The 21,651-nt window shown below is 46.3% G+C and overlaps 1 protein-coding gene across 1 annotated transcript in view; it reads left to right on the top strand.

Moving 5' to 3' along the window:
- FGF13 (fibroblast growth factor 13) overlaps window positions 1-21,651 on the top strand; it is a 297,397-nt gene that overhangs the window by 41,284 nt on the left and 234,462 nt on the right. The window lies entirely within an intron of this gene.

Raw genomic sequence — 21,651 nt, 5'->3', positions numbered from 1 at the left:
CAGTAGCTATTTCAACATTCCTCGTTACTCAAACCCTGCTGATTAAAGTACTGCAGGCTGTCCTCTCCGCTCTGACCGGAGTTTCTTTTGTTCCCATGCTCAATGTTCTGGTGCAATAGTTTACTTCTTCTGTCTTTTTTCCTCTTTAATATTATTCTCACATGAGAATGCTCCGTGCCAAAGCCAGAACTGCTTCCTTGTGTTCAACTTGTCTGACTTTGGAGGTGGCTTGAGGTTAAGGCTTGCAGCTGTGGCACTGGAAACAAGAGTCAGTAAGCTTATTACCTCTTCAGGTACATAGCACTGGCTGTTACTACTCCGATGTTACTGCAATAAGAAAATAACGTCAGTTGTGGCATCTCTGCGTCCACCGTCTGACCTTCCTTCAGAGGGCTCCAGAAAGTGTGCTGCTGTGTTTGCACCCAGGCAGTGCTGCCCCATCTCTGCTCTGAAGAATGAGAGCAATAACATTTTCATGCAGATGGCATACCTGGGAAGATTTTCCCATAGCTACTGCAAGAAGTGTCCGATCTGTTCCTACCTTCTCTGTGCTACTTATTAAATCTTGGAGCTTTTCTTGTCGTGTCCCCAGGGACGCAACATATTGAGAGGAAAATAATGCGGAAATTGTGTAACATTTACTACGGCGTTGGGTTCCTCTGAGCTGAAAATAAACACAGGGCGAGCCGCTTCTGAAAAAGAAGCAGATGCTCTTGGAAAAGCTCACCCGTTGCAGAAAGCCCGAGGGACTGGGCCGTGTACCCTGAAGCTCTGGGGAAGCTATGGTGCGTGCATTTGCTGCTGCCAGCCAGCACCGAGAGCTGTTGGTGGAGCTGCTTCCAGCCTTGGAGACCCCCACGTTGTACGGGAGGCAGGTCGGTGACTTTTTGCAGGTGGTTTTTGTTCATTCTGAGACTAGAGGAGCCCTGCAGGAATCAAACCTACCTGTTTGTGTGTTGATAGCAGGTCTCAGCAGTGGGTTCGGTCCTAAGCAGAACGCAAGTGTCTTGTAGGAAGTGCTGTGGGATAAACGGCATCTTTAGATACCAGACCAGAGCATCCCGTGCAACAGAAAATGCTGTGGTTCATTGCTCCGTGGAGATAACTGGGAGATGGTTTTCCTCACCTGGAAAACAAACAGATCTCCCTTCCTAGGGAGAGGACAAAACAGAAGGAGGACTGCAATTTGACTGGTGGCCATCCCTAAGATAAAGAGATCAAGCCATGGTTAAAAGAAAGCAAAAAGTAGGTTCAAAAGGGACTGCTGTGCCCTGGGGCTGGTGTCTTGTGGACATAAACTGATGAAGGCCCACTAGCAGGCTTTTATAAGGGAAACCCAAATTCTTTGCTTATTTTCCAGCCTAGGCTCCAGCCCTGCCAGTCTGCTTCCCTTGGAGGTATTTGTTCCATTTAATGAAGAGCTCTTTGGCTCATTCAGTGTAAATAAGGAAAGAAAGAAATGGAAATTGGTTTCCTCTGGAGCCACAGTTCTTAAATGTGACTGAAGAATAGTTGCCCTGTATCAGAGTGCCATCAGCTCTATTTCCCATCTCCAGCAGCAATGAAAAACAATTATGAGGAAGAAAGTAAGAATAAGCTAGATGTATAACGGTATTTACCTATTTCCTTTCCCAATCTCCATTTGTCTGTGACTCAAGCATTTCCTGAGCCAGAGGCTTTTGCTTTATATGTTCCCGATGGGGTCCTCCTCCGTGGATTTTGTTGGGTTTGAGCTTTCTATCCATGAAGTCCATTCAGTGTTCCTTGGTTCTTGTACAGAAAGAGTGAGAAAGTGTCATATCATCCCCCGACAACATGATAGCCTCTGTCCCCATGTGCTTACAGTCAAGTTCGTTGACCAGCCGTAGGAAGTACATGAAAGAAAGAAGGGGCATGAAAAAGGGTTTGGAAACCACGATCTCAGCACGTTGCTGCGCTGGCTGCATCTGCACACAAGGTAACAAACCGCCTGTGTAGCCATTAGCAGGGGAAGGATGCTCCCCTTGCTCTGGGAGTTACTCTGCTGCTCCTCTTCACTCCGCTCTTCTGACTACATTGCTCTTTCCTCTGCCGAGAGCAGGTTCTTGTTTGTCAATGTCTTTGCTGCTGCAAATATCAATATTGTTGCAGCATTTGGCGCCTTCCAGTTAATGTGCTGAGCGCTGGCAGAGCGAAAATTGATGTGTGGATTATATAAACCACCATCCCATTTGTGTACTGGAAGTAAAGGTGTTAACTCTTTCTGACTTAATTCATTCAGTTTGAGGGGCATCAGGGGATTGAACCTGAAATACAGCAAATCAATAATATAAACTCTTTGAGCTTTGTGAGCTAAGAATAAACACCAACCACAGATCGAGTCCAATGAACCTGTGCAGGAGGCACAGGGGAAATGTAGCAGTGGTGTTCTGTTGTTGCAGGTCAATAAAGGCTAGATAATGTTTGGCTTTCGTCGCTGATTAAAAAGATTTCCTTGCAAATGTTACGCGATTAACACTGAGCTTTCTGTGTGCACCGAAAGGGTAATGTTTAGAAATGATCATCCTGCATTATCCCAGTGGAAACACGAATAATGGTGCTGCAAACATTGCTGCCTTGGCAAGAGACGGAGCAGGTCCTTCTGCCTGAGTCGTGGGTGGAGTGGGCAAATGCAGTGGTCATGGTGATGACTTTCAGCTTGTGTGACAGCCGGGCTGAGGGAGACCCTGGGCTGGTGATGCCCCGTGCCTTCCAACACCAACAGGAGCCTTCCTCCCGCTCAGCGAGAGCAGGAGAGGACGTAGGGACAGGCAGGCAGCGGCACAGGGGATGCGGGACCCCAGCAGCCTTCAGGAGAGCGTGGTGCATTACACCTCTGTACCACTAGTTATGGCTGAGGAGGCAATTTCATTACATGCACCTATTTTTAGGTGCTTATAACTCAAAAACGTTACCCTCTTGGTGGGAATTTATCACACTTGTTCTCAGCTCGGAGCTGGTGTATGAGACTTGGCAGGTCTCCAGAAAGCTGAAGAACAGCTGGTGGGATGTTTCCCAACTGTGGTTTTCACCAATTAAGAAATTTGTTTTCACACAGTTTGGAGGTTTTTTTTTTTTTTTCCTTTAAGATCTTAACTCGGTAACACGCTATGTGCAGACAGAGCGCGCTGTGCAACCTCATAACTTTGGTCCTAAAGTATATTTATTCAGAGGCCTCAAAGACATTTGTTCTCCTTGAGGAGCAATCGGGAGATATATTGAATCTATCAACATTTAGTCTATCTAAATCTAATCTATAGCTCTATAAAATCAGGAGCTGCACACCCTGAAATAAAAATTGCTTGCCTTTATTTCCAGGAGTGTACGGTGAGGGGAAGGCAGCACAGACTGCCAAAGACTGCGGGGTGGGGAAGCTGTGGATGTGCTGGTGCCAAGAAGGGCTGCCTTGTGTCTTGCACTTTTTGCTTTCCTCTTCCCCGCTGCCTGAGTGGTAACTAGTGCTGCTCTGCTGGGCAGACCGCTACAGCTCTTTTTTTTCCAGCGTTATGGCATGTGAGGCCCCATCACCTCACATGCCATTTACGATTTACGTCATTTTTCCCCTATTGCTCTGACATGGGCACGTCAGCGAATGGGAGCTTCTAGCTGGCTGAAAAGCCAGGGATGCAGGGCCTCTGTCAGCCTGGAAGCTGCGTGTTACAGTTGTTTATTTTGAGAGGAAAACTTTGCTCTGGATTAAGCCCATCATGGGTCAGAGAAACAGAAATATTTCTTAGCACGTGGTAGTAATGCTACTAGGCAGAAATTTGATTTTATTTTGGAAACTGTCTGCCTGGACTTGGAAATTTGCATCCTTCTCTGCAGAGAGGTAGATAGCAGAGGTATTCTACAGCTGAATATTTCCTTTAAACACTGTTTGAAGCTGGTCTACATTTATCTGACTGTTTCGAAGCAAAATCTGCAGGCTGGGAAATATCTTGTCCAAGGCAGAGCGGCTAAGCCTCTAGGAATGGCGCTGGGAAGTTATAAAACCATTTTCCTTTAACGCCCTCAAAATGCCGGGCTGATGCTGGCCGCTTCCCAGCTGCACACACCCGGTGGCTTGGCCGAGGAGATCCCACCACCACGGAGCTGCTGGTGAGCGTGGGCCGGGCTCGCTGCCCTGCAGGAAGGTGCCAACAGGCAGCTGATGTCCCCACCGCATCCGGACGGGACAGGGCAGGGCAGCAACACGGGGATGCTGTGCAGGACGTGCCTGCGTTTAGTGGATCAGGGGGCCCTGCTGCTGGGGCCGTTTGTCGTCTCAGCAGCAAAGAGCAGGGGGAGGTGAAGGCCTCCTTTCCTTCCCTGCGCTGTATGGCAGAGGCTGACGGACGCATCCGTGGGCGCACACACTTCTCAGCTCACCCCTCGTGGAGCAGAGACTGAGGAGATGGACGGTCCTTGCTGTTGCCAGCCCACGCCATAGGCTTGCTTTTCCTTGTGCTTTTATTCTGGAGAATGTCTCTTTTCTCTCACTTCCTTATTCATTGTCATTTGTGCAATATCTACCTACGTTACATGTGGCTGGATTTTAATAGCAACCCCTCGAAGCGCCACAGAGCTTCCCATCGCTTCAGGCAGATGCGAAAAGGGTGTAACAGGCTGTAAGGGGCTTTCTGGAAAAGCAGACCATTGTTCCTGTTAAAGACCAGCTATGAAATAAATCTGAAAATTTACTCAGAACTGAATATCGTGGGTTGCAGAAAGAAATCTTGCCAGGCTGGCTGACGTTTGGAAGTCAGTAAAAGTTTGAAACCCGCACGCTGGCTCTCACCGTGAGAAGTTACTCCTTGCCATTTTTTCCCTCTGCTACGTGAGAAGTTTGGCCTGTTACATCAATTTCCCAGCATATGAAATTGCAGCTGGCTGTAGGGGAGCAAGAGGGAAAGTTTTGGGGAAGCTTTTGCAAAATCCCATCCCTGTCTCGAACCACAGAGGTGCAGTGTGAAACTTCTACCGGGAGGTTTAAAAAGTATCTCTCTGTGTTGGTTCGGTTTCAGTTGTCGTAGACTCAGGTCCTAGTTCAAGCAGTTATTTCTGGGTACCGGGACCATGCGGTAATTTCCCATTTGATGTATCTTTCACTGCTTTTTTGCCATTAAACTGGCACAGTTTATTGTTTGGTATAAATAGATGTAAAAGTCCCAGTCTGCATTTAGCACAAGCCCAGGCACAGCCAAACGTTTCTGACAGGATTGGTTCTTCGCTGCTGAAGTTTCTGGGACCAACACAACGTATTTTTCATTTTTAATCATGGCCTGTCTTCCTTTGGCAGTTGTGATTTCCCTTCCTCCCGTGAATGAAACTTGAAGACAAGATTTGTGTGGCTCCCTGCAGCAGAAATCTGGGCATTTACAGCACCACAGAAAAATGCAAGCCTCACTTTTTCTGCTTGAAGTGGTTCTTTGCAGATGGCTTGGGTTTTATTATCCTTACTCCCATCCTTCTCCCCTTCCCACCTAGATCATAACATTCAGGCCATTAGCCATCTCAGCATTTTCTATGCAGTTCTGCTAGATATTTTTGTCAGTCTCGAATCAAAACGGTACCAGATGGAAGCCCCATGCTCTTCATCGATGATCATTTCCAGCATTCTTCTGTGAGGTTGTATAACATATGTCCACAAGCAATTAAAAATGCTGCTTCCTTGTATGAACTGTGTATGCTCAAGGGCACAAGGAAGGTTAAGAAAATAGCTGAGTTGGGACTGTTCTGTACTTTTAAAATAAATTAGTTTCCTAAAGAGAAGTTACGTTAATATTTAGATTGGTTGCTGATTTGTCGAAGATGTTCTTTTTGCTAAAATCACCTGTATCAAGCTAAAGTGGTTGTGAAATACACTGGTAAAAAGAAATATCTTTATGTTGAAATCGTAGTCTCTACTATCAGGAGGATGTTGGGTGTTGTTTTCCCCATCCCAAGCACGTTCAGTGTTAACTTAATGTTATTCACACCGATACTTTTAGGAACTGACCAGTGACTTCCTCAGGAGCTGCAGGAATTACCACACTTTCGGCAGGACTTTTGAAAACAGTTTCTGCTCTGACGTGGTCTTTAGATTGAGCTTTCCAACGCTGGTACTTGGATGTTCAGTTCACATTAAACGAATAGGAACAGGACTTCCGAAGCCCCTGCTAGCTCCGAGGAGGTCTGCTGGGGCCGGCTGCCCCCAGGTGCTATTGTGCTTGCTGGCCGTGTTCTCCTGCTTCAGCACCCACCTTCCCTGCAAGCTTGCCCCCTTTCTTTTATACATCTCTGTTATGTAAGTACAACCATTTTGCTTCTCAGTATGCTTTTCTGTGCACAGTGCTACATATGTTTGTGAGAGAGATAAAAAACACTAGTATTTAAGTTACTGAGAGAAATGGGGATTGCGAGTAACTGCAATGAGTGACAAGAAAAATGGCCACGCGTCCCTGCTGTTTTGTAGTGTGGGGCTGATCATTTTATGACCCTAAGAAGAGTAACAAGCTTGTATTTATGCACGTACAGAAAACACTTAACTTCGTTTATTGTAAGCATTTGGCAAAATGAATCAGATCTTGGTTAAAACCAATGTCGTTGTGCTCATATGAGCAAGTCACTTCATTCTTCTTTCGGGGCAGGCAAGGGAAGCACGTGGCATCAATTACTGTGGGTTACCTGATGGGTGGTAGCTTGTTCAGGAGAGGTAATTAGGTTACTTGCAAACACGCTATGCAAATTTTCAGTCTGCTTTCCTAAGGAGAAAAGTCTTGTTGCGATCCTGCTGTCCTTCTCTGTTGAATTATTTGGTCGGCTCCAAGAAAATTGGAGAAAAGCGCAGAGGTTGCAAAACATTGACTTTTTCTAGGTTTCACAGAAAGCACAGCTAGGCAGAAAGCAGACATTCCCACGGAAGAGGCTGCAATGGGAGTGTAAGTCTTCTTAGACAACGAAGCGCACAAATAGCCATGCCTGTCGTCTTGGACCAGCCACCGCTGCAATGGGCGCCACTCGCCCGGGCTGTGAGGAGACAGCTTCAAGCCCCTGCGCTGGCAAGGGGCCTGGAGCTGAAGGTTTTTAGTGTTGGGCGATCTGTGTCTCTTTTTCTTCCCTGTTGGTACATCTGACTGGTATAAACCATGGAGCTCTCCCTGGGAAGAGTACGTGAATCCGGAAGGGATGGCAGTGTCCGATGGACACTGCTTGTTGGCATTGTCCTCACCCCTCTCCTGACGTAACGCATGCTGTCATGTGGGAAGGCATAGGGGCTTGGGGAGGAGGGGATTGCTTGTTTGGCAAGTTATTTTTATTTTTATTTTATTTTTATTTCATTTTATTTTTATTTTTATTTTTTCTGATGTGGCTTATTTTTATACCTGTGCTTTCCTGAGCTGCTTGCTGGCTCCTGAGCTGTGAAGTGTCAGGTCAGGTGTTGTGGGGCTGAGTCAAACACCCCAGGAAGGAATTGCAAGAAGACAACTGTTTTTTCACTGTGTATTTGGAAGCTCCTCCAAGAAGGTGGGAGATGGGGCCCTCCGTGGATTCTCTGAAAATTAGCTTATTACTTGACTGTTAAGCATATTGTATATGCCAAGTAATTAATTTTTACAGCAAACTTGTCTAGGACTTGGGCAAAGGAGCAATTAATTCTCTCGAAATAGATCCATTATCATAATTGCTAATGGATGCAAAACTCCCTCAGACGCAGATGGACAAAAAAAAAGCCTTTTATCTCTGCGGTTAGGGTACCTGAAAGTCAGGTCCCGCATGTGACGTGTAGGTAGCCCATTACAAACCCCATCCAGGGCCAGTCGTGGTGTGTCAGATGGAGGAGAGTGCACAGGTGAGTCCTGCTTTCTCTGAGCAGCAGGCACAGGAGCAGCCATCCCATCACCTCTTCCTCTCCATAGGGATGTTCTTCCCCTTGTGGGCATACCTGGGATTTTCCTGCTGACAGCAGGAACCAGTGAAAGTAATTCTAGGAGTATCTCCAGCTAGAGGCATCCACAGCCAGAGCTGCCGTGTCCTGTGCTGAGGGGAGCGTGGTCGCTGCCACAGGGACTCGCCAGTCGCTGTGTACAGAAGCTGGGTCTGGCTATCTGCTGTCCAGCAAAATGGAGGAAATCAAAATCAAAGGAAATGCTGCCACATGCCTGCCAATAAAGCCTAGTATAACGCTCCAGTGCCCACCATGGCACTAGGATCAAGACAGCACCCTTGCTCCCTTCATTGCTTAATGACGGTTTTGCTGTGTCATTCCACAACAGGTCTTACAGCTTCATCTTGACTTGGGGTCGAAAAGGCTTTTGGGGACTTGCGGAATCGGCATTAATATTTCGTACAACCCAGTCCTTGAAAACCAATGACCAAAGAGCGCTCAGTGCCATACAGCTACCACAGGCAGCCCAGACACTCTCATGCTCAGCAGGCACGAACCTCCCCTGCCCCAGCAGCATCCTCAGGGCCCCGGCTCTGCTGCCCAGCAAAACGGGCTGGCATCTGCAGCTGGCTAATGCACCACTGGCAGGGGACAGGGAGGGGAGAAGGGGAAAGAACAAGAGGCTTTTAAGAGAGTTGATCTGTTGGTATTTAATCTATAACGACAAAGACATCGCTAATAGAACATGGCGGGGTTGATGAGGTGGGCAAGACCTCGGGCCTGAACACCTGTGGGAATTGCAGGTGGTGCCCTTCTGATCTGCTCAGCATCTCGAGAGCACTGATACTGGGCTTCCAGAGCATCTTCCGGGTTGGCACTGGGTGACATAACATTTCTGTTCAATTGAAATTTTAAGATTCAGACTTAGCACAGGTCCAGCCCTGCTTTTTCTAGCATCTAATTGAACTGTAGGAGAAAGAAGATAGATGGGAGAAAAGAGAAAAACACAGAATTTGTAAAAAACAAAATTTTTTGGTTGGAATTTTGTTTCCTTTGTGCTTACATAACAGCACATAGTATAGCTACAGTCTAAGACGAAGATATGGAGTTTTGGCAAAGTTATGAAAGTAAGCAACAAGTAATATTAACCACTGAATTCTGCCCTCCCCTCCCCTAAATAGGGATAATCAGACCTCTAATTATGGCCAGTGGGAGACAAACCAGCAAGGCTGCTTCATGCGCAGGTACAATAGGAACAGCTGTGCAAACACTGCAGGATTTTGATCCTGTGTGACAAATGAGTTACAACGATAATAGCTCCCCAAAAGCCAGCGTTCAGTGTCAGAGGCCATCAGGTAATAAAAATGAATCCCAGCCTGGCGAGGACACTTATGGCCCGTACGTTACCACTAGCAGAGGAAGAGCCATTTGCATTTCAAATGCGTTGCACCTCTTTCCAGCAACCACAACGCAGCGATGAGCTGGCTCAGGAGCACTCCCATGGAGGACAGGCAGCCAGCAAAGTATCGATTGAACCAAGTGATGGTATTTGATGGATTGTATTCTGTAACTTGGCATGGCCATGGAGGCTCACGGGGGAAGGAGAACTTCATCCTGGTCTTCCTGCGCCGTGGTGGAGGTAGGAGGAGAAGGGCATATGCAGAGGCATGCGCCTTTGTAACTACCAAACCATGTTTCTGTTCATTGAAACTGGGAAGCTCCCTTCTGGTAGCAATGAGTATTGTGATCAGCTGGGGGTAGTGCTGGGGGATTGCAGCCCTTTGAGATGTGGCAGAATTTGGCAATCAGTTATGACATACTCATTGCAGAAGGTAAGAACTCCATCCCTGAAGCACAGCTCGCTGTTTGTAAGCAACCTCAGTGCTTAGCATTAGATCCGTGAGGATTCAGAGTTGATGCACCCGTGACCCTCAGGTTTCAATGAATGATCATCAACTCCTTTCATTAGGCTTTGTTCGAATGCTGCTAGATCCATGGAAGGGCTTTGTGCTGGGCTGAACTGTGCTGTCGGACAGAAACAACCGTCTTGCAATTAGCTGTAAGCAACGTTCTGAAGTGCCATCACCAGGTTATACTGAGAAAATAAGCGGTGATATCACAGTCTCGCAATTGCGAACAACATTAAACATTCTAGGGTGTATTTCGTGTGGTTTAAAAATATATCTGCCTTTTCTGTAAAAAAGTTAGAAAGACCCTTTCTCCACTCCTGCTTAAGGTGAGCCCAAGGTGAGCCCAAGCTAAACATCCACACCGTGTAAAGTAAGGCCATGTGGCCAGGTATGAAAAATGTGTTCTTTTATTTCTTTTCTGCTTTTAAATATCCATTTAAAGTATTACACATTGATTATAAATACAACCGAGTATGACCAAAGGCCACGTACTGTAGCAAGCCCGGTTCAGTACATTTAGTGAAGTACAACTAAGTAGAAAAGTTCTGACAGCATTTGGAAACAGCGATAGTTTTGGGGGAAGAAATAGGCAGCAGCCTCTCCTCCACGGCTAACGCCACCACAGCAGGGCTCTCCTGTTCTCCAGGCAGTGCTGAGCAATGCTTCACAGGCTTCGTGAAATGAGTTTTAGCTCCTTCTGGAGTGTGGGACGTGCATTGCCTGTTTCAGTGGGAACTGCCCCTCACACATCCGAGAGCGTTATTTGACCGTAGGAAGCTGCCTGCTTCATTACTGTTGGATAACAGTGAACCACAGAAAAAGCCATAAAATGCTTGCTTAGTACAACTACGTTTTATGTTGCATCCTGGATGACTCCAGGAAGAAAGGCCAGGTTGCACAATGCTTTCTTGTATTTGTCCGCGTGGCTTTGGGGTAATTTCCTACTTTAATATCTTGCTGATGGCTGCTGCCTTGATTTCCTGGCTGACCTTCCTGAATTCCTGGCAGCACAGTAATAAAAGCAAGTTTAGAGAGCAAATATTTCTGCGAGAAGTCACTTGTGTTTCCTGGGGATCAAACCTGCCCAGATGGTGTAATAATATTTGAAATTCCGGCTAAGTGAGGAAAGGGCAAAATCTGAAATCGTGTGCAGGGCACAGCACAGGAGATGAAGGGAATAGGTGCTGCAGTCAGGGAGGTGAATGCAACAGTGCTTCATTACCGGAGGTGCTGAGGAAATGAATCAGAAGTCATTAGTGGAGGGCTCTCAGTTCATCCCTTCTTCAGGAAGAAGTAGCTCTTCTAGGTATTCTTAATGGAAATTGTTTTTATAGAATTGGTTCAGTGTCAGGAATAGAAGCTTAATTGTTTCTGGAGAACCATCACCTTGCCACAGTAGACGTCAGTAAGTACAGGTGGGTCTAAGTTTTTGCAGAAGGAAGAAGGGAGGTATTAGTTTATTCAATTCCCTTTTCTCAAGTTATTGGCTGCTGCTGTTTGCTTTAATTATCTTTTAATGGAAGAACAAATATGACAATATGCTGTACTGATTAACACACTAAAAGATTCTTAAACTGCTTATAGTCAAATTTGTTTAAATTTAGGGGGATGAAGTCACTCCTATCGCTGATTTCAATCCGCTCTGCAAGTATGACGTTCAGTGAGGCAACTCACTTGCAGAATAAAGCACCTGTCCCTCCTGTGCACATGACTTCTTGCTTTAGCAGAAGCTGCTGTGACCAGTAATTGGCACGCCACCCACTCGAGGCTTTCGTTGCAAACGCTGTGGCTTTGTGCTGCCTGGAGAGCAGAGGGGAGACGCGAGGGCAGGTAAAGGAGCATCCCCCAGCACTGGCCAGGAGGGATGCCCTGTGCGAGCCACCTTGGGTACGCAGCCCCTTAGGGCGATTTTGTTCTTACAGGAGCAAAAACTGTTGCCCCATGGTAGCAGGCTCCTGGGTCACGGTGCCAGTCACTAGGTGGCAATGCGACACGCAGGCACACGGCAGCCCGCAGAGCTGCTCTCCAGCCCCGGGGAGGCTGCTTAGAGCATCGCAGCTCCTCCTCCCTTGCCTCTGGGGACAGAGATGCTTTCTGATGACATGACGCTGGTGTTGAGCCTGAGAGCTGTGCTGTAAAAGGAGACAGGAGGTTTGTGGCTGGCCATGGGAGGCTGCGCTCGGAGCCGCTGGCTCCATCACCGATCCAGCAGGAGAAGAGGCACAGGGCAGAAACCTGCTGCTGGTTGGATAGGATGCTGTGTGACATGTCCTCACCCCTCTGCCCCAAAGCAAAGTGTTCCTCCAGCAGAAACCAAGCCTGCTCCCCAACCAGCTCGTGTCTCGTGGCCCCCTGACTTTTCCTTGTAAAGGCAATGCTGTGACATCTGGCTGTGCAGGAGATTTTGCAGAAGTTGGCTAAGGACAGACCAGAGGCACATCCTTGCATGAACTGGTGGCTTCGGGAACCAGACTGAAAATGCTTCTCAGTGGCGGGTGGTCTGAGTACCTCAGGCAGGGTCTTCTCCGTGTTGTAGATGAGGCAGATGCCTGCACCGCGCGTACTGCTGTATGTGTGCGCTGTTTTGGCAGCTCTCTGCGTGCCAATGCTCCTGCCTTGACAGGATCTTGCTGTCATTTACTCATAGCAGCATCCAGTTTCCACTTTATCCAGTAATCTATTTACTTTAGCTTTTAACGTGAGAAGACAACAGTAAGTCACTTGTCTGTGAACATCTGTTTGTGTAAGGTCAGTGGGGTGCAGTTTAGAAATGAGGATTGTTCCAGGACCATGTGTTTCATTTGCGGCAATGGTACAGCTGTGTGCTTCTCAGAAAACCTTTAATCCCATTCAGAGCAGCTTTCTGCTTAGGCCAAGTGTGGCAACGCCATCGAGTTCTCCTGTGACTGTTCCCACAGTGACTAACACAGTCTTAACGTGAGTATTTGTTCTGATTTGCTGGGTATCTTCAGTTGTCAGTGTCTGCGAGTTCTGCACCGACACGGCAGGGACTCTGCCCTAACGTTACACTCAGGAAGGAGCAGCTCTCCGGCAGAAATCATTTGCCACCGCACCCCCCCTTTTATATTGGATTTAATACTGATGTAAATAATCACAGTAACACTGGTCCAGAAGAGCCCTCAGGAGCCCAGCCGCCCAGTGAAATGCCTTGGCAATTGCCAAACCTTCTGTGCTTCTGCCTCCCGACTTGCAGCACATGTATTGAGAAGCTGGAGGAAAGGGGAGGTGGGAATTCAACAGCATCTTGTGTGAGACGGGTGCTTGGGAGCTCTCCTCGGCCTCCAGCAGCCTTCTTGCTGGGCTGGTTGCTGCATCTCCCTGCTCCGCTGTGAGGGCGACAGCTCCAGCCAGCAGAAACCACTGGGGCCGTGGCATGGATTCCACTTTTCTAATTGTAAAAGTATCTGCTGTCATAGCGTGGTGGTGACCTCAGCTCTATGTGCAAATGTCCCGAAGACTCTGGAACGGCAAGTGTCACAACTAAGCAGAATTTTTGAAAGGAATATGGAGATTTTGTCGGCTCCAAGCTGCTTCTGGTGGAGCGTTTCCTGGAATCAGTAATGAAATCAGTCATTTTGCTACACTCTCCAGTTTAATGCATGAAGTCTTGCAGTAGCAACATTTAAAAGCTGTTTGTCTCATTAAAGATCAGTTAACTCATTTCTGAAATTAGAAACTTCTATGATTAATGACTTGTGGTATTTTGCTTTAAAGGAGATGCTTGCTAATCATTTTTTTTTTTCCCCAAAAAATCACTTCTGAGACTTGTATTATTGCTTTAGTTATGACACAGTGACAGTGATACTCGGTACTTCAAGAAAAATAATTGGTAATGATGCAGTTCGTGCCTGCAAGAGCCGTGTCTGAGGAGCAATTGAAAACTACATGGCTGTAATAACAAAACTTGAGGAGAATGATTTTGGGTGACTTTTCTGGCTTTAGCACAGAGGCTTTTTTTCATTTTAATGGAGTCTTGCCAGGCTAAAAGCCTCGAGATCAGAACTACAAAGGATAGGTCACGGTCAACTTTACTTGCCTTCCTTAACCCTTGTTCCTGCCTCCGAACCGCGATGGAATGTAAATGAAATAACGCGCTAACCTTTTCCTCCGTCCACGTGCTCACAACTGGAATCGTGAGTCACAAATTGCGTTTTCTCAAACAATTATTTCCAGACACGTGCAAGTACGGTTGACGGCGCTGGGGGTGTTAGCACTCAAAGAGCATCCAAATTGCAACGCCGCGTGTTTTCACAGCACAGTTGTTGGGGCATGGATGCAGGGTTCAGAATCCTGTGTTTCACATCTCACAGCGACTGAGAAATGCTGTGACCCGTTCTGGTGGTGTCCCCAGATGTCCGTGCTGTACGGCTCAGCTCCTATCTCCAGCTGAACTCAAAAGCCTTCCCCCTGTGCTGGGTGTAAGCAGCGGTGTTGGGTGCAGGAGCAGCTTCACGGGCAGGGTGGCTGCTGCTGCAGCCCTGGCCCGTGCCCCATGGCCGGTGCGTGCCCACAGAGCGCTCCCAGCTCCCTCCTGAGCCCTGCGCCTGCCAGAGCCCAGGGCATCCCTCCTGGGGACCAAAACCCCCCAGCTGCATCCCTCAGGCAAGAAGTCACATCGCTCACACAAACCTCAGCAGCAAGAGGCCAAGTCCTGCCTTGCGAATGTACCTGCCTCCCGTGGGAGACAGCGATTCCTTTGTTTAAAGAATAAAAGGCGGAATCCTGTCAGAGCCTGGATCTCTAAGATTAGTGCTTTCTAAGAGGAAAATGTTTCATTTGCTTCCACTCCACTCTTATTGTGCCTTTTTTCTTTTTTTTTTTTTCCTGTTCCATATCTCCTGGTTTGCCATGATTCCCTGCTTCGAAGCTAGTTGTATCAGGCTACTTCTCTCTGTATTTTACAGTGGGATTTTTACGCAATACTTAATTCGGTTATCTTTAAAATGACAGATTTGGCCCAGGCAGTCACACTCCACACCTCTCCTCTCCCTTTGAACAAGAATCCTACGAGTGTGCTGAAGCAAGAAGCGCTCACAGAGTGACTCCCTGAGTATAAATAGCTTGCAAGCAAGAGCAGCACCTGCCATCTTCGGTACGTCTTGCACTTCCCACAAACCACTCGTGCACGCTGGTTTGATCACAGCTATTGTTTGCGCTAAGCCTCCTCCTACTCCTATAATCCTCCCATTTGAATGGATGGGATATTTTGCATATGGTGAGGATTTTAGGGATATAAATCGCAGCCAAGTATTTTGTGGACATGACACGTCGTACGTGTGCATGCTCTGCCAAGGGCAGGGACACGGAAACGTTGACAAGCACCGCACTTTTCAAAAGTGCTTTCAGTCACGTCCCTTGACTCTTGCTGCGTCTTTTAAGGAGCTGCGTTGCTTTCCAAATACAGCAGCTCTGGGGTAGCGCCTAAGTCTGATGGGATCTGTGGGGCTTTTCATGGGCTGGTGCTGGGCTATTGCCATGGGGCAGCGCTGGGTGCGTCATCCTCCCCACGGCTCGCTGCCCAGGGGACGGCAGCCGGCTTTGTCACTGCCTTCAGCAGAGGGTGTCTGCGCTAGTGATGCTGGAGGCTCTGTTACCAGCGACCTCACAGAAGGTGTTAGAACTGCAGAGAAAGTGCTGTGAAGAAGGGCTGCACAGCAGTCACGTCAGCTCCTTCCAGGTAAATCCCGAAGGACAGGGCAGTGCGAAGCTTGGTCCCTCAGGGCAGTGCCCCCGCGCTCAGTGGGACAACTTGAGCAAAGCTCCAAGCGGCAGCAGGAGCTGGGGAAGTGGCTGTATTTAATAAAGCTGTGTGTCCGGAATATCCTGATTGCTCATTACAAACACCTGGAGGTTAATATTTTCCTGCGTTTCTCCAAGTAAAACCTCAGCAGTGCTGTCGATTATATTAGTTGCTCAGAATAAGCTCAATAAGATCTTCTAGCCTGGGAACTGTATGCAATCCCTGTGTACTGAATTACTCTCCTTTAGAGGAGATGAGGATATTACATGTTCCCATGTCAAGCCAGTAGCACAGAGTAGTGAGGAGTTATTTTTTTTTTTCAGTTCTGTTGTTTTTCTCTCTTAAATAAAACCAGCTCTTTCTGTAAGTTTCTTCCATAACTTTGAGTTTACAAAGTTTTATTTCAGTAATGTACATTATGCTCCAACACTGAGTAAAACTGCAGAATAATATTTTTCTGGCCTCTGACATTTATAAGGGTGTGGGTTTTTTTCCTTTTTTTTTTTGTGTGTGTGTCTGTAATGCTTTTTTTTGTTAGTTTTTGGAATATACTACTTATTTCTTTGGAATATATTTTAATCTCCTTGATTCACGTGAAACCATTAGATGGCAAAAAAAGAAGACATGGTTTCGCTATGCCTTTCAAAAAGCTTTAGATGTACAGTTACATGTATTTATATGCCTTGCAAAACGAAAACACAAGTTGCTACTTTAGGATCTATGAAGCCTTGCATTTGACTGTTGACATGATATATTCAGATCATTTGGCATTTGGTTAGCGGCCTGCTCTGAGGAGCACAGATTTTATTGAACACGCTGTTTGAGCATACCGCTGTTTCTATTGTGTTTCCCTTCAGATGCAGCCAAGGTCATTTTTATATGCCATTGCCTCCTACTGCTGAAAGGGAAGACGTATGCAGGGGTCACCCGCCCTAGCTAATGCTATGTTCTCTGCCGTACCCAACGCGGATTAGTTTTCCCTCAAACCTAAAATGACACTGCACAAGGCTGCTTAAAAACTGCTCATCTCATGAGGGTTTTACTGGGTTACCAGTACCAAACCAGACCCTGAAATCCTCCCCTTTGTCTTGGATGATATTCTGGCTGACCAAGGCTTTTCTGCAGGGGGCTAGGGAGGATCTGAGTGGCTTCACCAGCTGAAGACGTGCTCGACATTTGCAGCTATGCCGTTGTGCCAAGGGGTCTGAAAGAGGCACAAGAGGCTGCAGCACACGGCGGCAGCTGGTGGCAAGGGAGCAGGAGGTGCCACTGCTGTGGGGGCACTGGGGGGGGGTGATGCTGGCTGCTATTTAAATCGGCAGCAGATGCATCCGCACGCGTGTGTGACGTTCCTCAAGATGGCTCACGGAGCCTGAAGTTTATAAACGACTCTTCTTCTGACTCCTGCTAATTTTAGACTTGGAGTGTTTACAAACAGAGCAGCATTTGTCTCTGCTCCTGATCCAGAAGGATTTCAGCCCCAGCTCCTCTGGCATATTCCCTAGAGGAAAAAAAAATAATAAAAAAAGAAGAAAAAGGGGTATAAAATAGTGATAGCTATTTAGAGATGCTGAGGGAGCATTCAGAATGCAGGCACAGAATGCCAAATCTTGAGGCTGTAAATAATATATTGGCAGATCCTATAGTGTTACCAGAAAGTAGGCAGGATATACACCTAGGAACAACTTTAGGGCAAAGAAATGCGGAGCTGGGAACTGAGCTTGAAGGCATCACTTCTTGGTGGTGCTCCAAGCCCCCTGGCTTTGGCTCGGGAAAAGACCAAAGCAGAACAGCACGAGAAGTTAAGTTGTAGCTATGTTTGACAGCCGTCACCAGCACCAATCCACTTTGAACTTTTGACATAACTGTGTTTTAGAGGCCACAAACGGGTCTGAAAAAACAAATCATCAGGTCTGTCAGGTTTGTAAAAACCAGATGCAGATTAATTTTTCTTAAGCTTAAAGAAAAAGTCAGGCATGAAAAAATGTTATTGCACTGTATCATTGTATATGCAAGCCTGCAATAATGTTAGGGCTCTGCTTGATAAGTTTCCTCTCCAATATTGCTGTATATTCACATTTCTGCTGTTGTTCTATTAGCTTTTGGTGTCTGAAACTCTGGTGCAACTCCAGGGACAGCTCAGATCAGTCACGTAATGCTTGTCACAGCACTTGCCTGTCTGTTTATCGAGGTGGCTCAATGTTTCTAACATCAGGTTTCCCATTGCAACATGACTTTGCGTCCATCTGATCTTATCCTGTGAGTTTTTCTCTGGATTTCAGGCCCAAATTTTGGTATCATACACATTTTGGCTCCCCAGCCTCTTCTTCAAATGCAGCTTTCCTGCAGCTCCACAAAGGCAGGAGTGAGATCAGCTGCCAGTGCCGGGCTGCAGCTTGGCACAGTCAAACATCAAAGCTCCTGTTCCAGCTCAGCTTCAAAACCTTTCAAGTTTTGAGACTTGACCAAGTAGCAGAAAGAGTGGTAAAGGGAAAGCTGCAATTCACAGGCTCTCTGAAGAAGTGCATTTTCCTGTTATTTTACATGGTAGAAGTAGTGAGCAATAGCCATAGTTGGAATTGTGCTTATGAGGGGAATTCTATGGGTTGAAATTGTTTGTGAGGGGTAAGGGACAATCTTTGTCTTGTGCTATGAATAGCAAAAGAGCCACTCCTGTGTCTTTCATCTTTATGTTTCCTGTAACAAACCTTTAATGGGCCTTGGGCAAAAATCTGTTCTGACATCAAGGCACTCGGTCGCAGTTCAGTTGCTGAATGCTTCTGCCTTTGCTTCCATTCCACCTGCAGAAGTTCAGGCTGGGGGTTTCCAACAAAAGCAATGGGGCAACAGCTCTCCCTAAATTTACTGTGTGCCCCACTGCCTCTCCTGGAGAGGAAACGAGCTGTGTAGTTTTTTTGCAAGGTCCTAGCTTCACCTGCTGTGTGCGTGAGTACGCCTTCTTGCAGACTTAAGGGCTGGATGAGGTGAAGGTAAGGAGTGCAGCTGCATGTCTCACTGGTTCCTGTCGTCAGCGGTAATATGAAAAGGCTTCGTACAAAACCTTGCATCTTTCAATTTACCTGTGAAAGGACAGATTAGAAATAAGGAATTGGTCCAAGGTCAGCAGCTTCATTTGTCTGGCTCTCAGGGCTGGGGCGCAGCTAGTGCTTCTGTGCTGTGCCTTAAGCCACGCGGTGCCTCAGTCTCTGCTGCAGGTGCTGGCTTTACATAAAAGTGCTAGAAAGCACTCACAGGCCCTTTACTGCATTCTGCATTCTCCCATTGCAGCTTTACCACCTCAGGTATCTGCAAACCTGCATCTTCCATGGCTCCAATGTTGCTATTCTGTTTTAGCATGCTGGTGATAAATGATTATTGGATGTATAGAAGCTATGTATTAGAGTGTTGGAGTATCGTTGCTGCTGCAGAGGAGATGAGATTTCTTAAACAGTTGCAATTCACAAAACTTTAGGAGGAAAGGAGCATCCTCAAAATAAATAAATAAAATAAATAAAAAAGCAATTGTCTGCTAGAGGTAAATTAGGTAGCATTTTGAGATAGGAAGCTTCTTCTGTAGGTCAGACTTGCCAGGTTTAGGCAATATTTCTGCTAAATGAAAATTTCTAGTAACAATTAAAAGATTGTGTTAAATACTGTCAGTTAAAGATTCCCATAGACATATTGCATTTGCCATGTGCTATTCGTATCACCACTAACACCCCCCAGACAAATTTGGCCAAAATTTCTCATTTCAGAACTTCGTAGTATATTTCAGGATGCTTTAGTTTCAGCAAATCCAGAACTTAAACCCAGGTTGACTGCCAGAATTTAAAAGTTTTGTTAGCTGTGAGGAAAGCTCTGAGATTTCATACAAAACCACTAAACCCCCTACTTTGTAAACTATTCTAGAGTTACAAGAAGAATTTGATTTCTTTTTTTCACTTACACACCAAACCTAATATCCTACTCCGTTACAGAAATGCACATCTTTGTAAACTGTGATCAGTCTAGCTTAGCAAATGTACTGAAATGCAGACAGAAAAGACATTCAAAACTTACGTGTTTTTGACTTTCAGCAGTCTGGAGGACTCTGATCTCCAGGACTAAGGGCCTCACACCAGTCTTCTGCTCAAACCGGTGGCACTGATCAGGATTTCCTCTGCAGTTCTCTAAGCTCGATCAGCCAGAGGGATCCTTGCCCAGCAAGGTGAGGTGCTCAGTTTCCCAGGTGCTGAGCACGCTTCCCAGCCTACAAGAGCACTCCAAAGAGCTGGGGTCGCAGCACAGAATGCTTGATGTCCATTAATTTTAATTGAAATGATTCGTGGTAAATAGGTGAGAAATTCACTGTGCTCACTGTGATCATTATCCCTTACTACAAGTGTCTGCTTAGGGCTTCTCTGTTTATCAGACTGAATTATTTAGAGAAATTAAACTGCAATCTCCATACTATCCATTAGCTGGAACTCTATTTGCATATAGCAGTTGGGTTTTGGCAATCAAAAAGAGAATATTCTACACAGCGAGCTGTCTGCCAAAAAAAGGTCCTCTGTGTAGTGCTTAAGACTGCGTAGGAATAGGAATGGTAAAAATAAGATGGGGACCAAATTAAACAGCCATTACACAAGCATGTGCCTGTTAGAGAACTAGAGAACAGGCTGTGATTTGGTCCAGTATTGAGTATTTCTCTAGTATTTCTCTAGTCAATTAATCCTACTCCCCCCCCCCCTTTTTTTTGTTAAAACACAGCTGACAATAAGGACGTTTGCCCTTGAATTCCAGTTAAAATAGTGCTTTAATATCAGGCAGTAAGGAGGTGTGTGATAGATTTATTTGAACCGACTTCATAGACATCATTACCAAGAAGTGGCAACAAAACTTTAGACGTGCCCACTTGATCATTTACTTCTTTCATCATAAAGCAATAAATGCCTCTAGATGCCAGTATAAATTAAAAACGTAATTTGAAATGAGTAGTAAGTACTTGTAAGGCTTTATCATGTCTGGAATCTTATATTTAAAGCCTAATATTGCTCAGCCTGAATGCAGGGAGAGTTTTACTTCAGCTTTAACTGGGAACACAGCAGGAACCACCATGACAAGGCTAATTTAAACTTGCTGGACTACTTTAGAGGCATGAAGTAAAATTCCCACTATTTAGAAGAGCAGAATCTGGACCTTTTACAAACCAGCGCCTTCAGAAAAGAGAAAATTTCAACTAGAGAATAAGCTAAAGAACCAAGGAAGAAGTACACTGAGGAGCTATGTCCCTACGGTAGCTGTGTCAGGTCCAGAATACCTCAGGGGGATGTACGCCTTTATAGATATTTTACTAGAGTAGGAAAAGCACATGTGTGACTCGAGTTATGTGTTTTATGAACAACGTGCCCGGTTATTGGCCATTACGCAGCAACCGTTATGTTGTATGAAGGCACTGAGAGTTTACGATTTCAGACTGTAAATGACACCCAACTTATCCAAGCTTGTGCCAGGTCAGAACCTTCTGGGAGGTGTTCCTTGGGGGATAAATTAATTCCCTCAGCAGAGGCACGGCTCCGTGCTGCACGCCAGCTCTGCCGTGTCTGGTTCCAGAGAGCAGCCCTGAGCTGTGAGTATTTCGAGAGCCCAAATATGATCTGCTGCGTGTGTGTCCCTGCTGAAAAAGCCTCATGTTTCACTTCACACTTGGAGCTTGTGAGACCTTGCTATGCTTGGGGCAATCGCGTTTGTCCCTCCGGGCAGGAAAGTTCAGGATCCTTAAAAGGGTATAGACGATGCTTCGACAGTCTGTGCTGCATTGCTGGCTTCTTGCCACTTGGTTTAGATGACTCCATCACAATCTTGGGACGAGCATGAAAGGCAATTAGAGAAATTTACTATATTTGACTTCTAATCATTCTCCTCCCACCAAAACCAGTTGTGAATTCAGACCTTCCCTAGCCACACAGGTGGACGGGAAACACCTACGCAGCATTGGCACGGGACACAGCAGACCTCTTTCTACTAAACTTCACTAAATCTTCTTGCTCTGGGTACCTGATTTGCCTAGAGGTGCAGAAATAGCGTCTAACTCAGAAACCCAGGGAGTGCTGTTAGTGAGAGATGCAATCTCCAGG

This window comes from Anser cygnoides, chromosome 13, assembly GCF_040182565.1.
Source record: "Anser cygnoides isolate HZ-2024a breed goose chromosome 13, Taihu_goose_T2T_genome, whole genome shotgun sequence".
Classification (NCBI taxonomy): domain Eukaryota; kingdom Metazoa; phylum Chordata; class Aves; order Anseriformes; family Anatidae; genus Anser; species Anser cygnoides.
The sequence above is the reverse complement of the archived record's forward strand: the minus strand, read 5'-3'. Positions and strand labels throughout refer to the sequence as shown.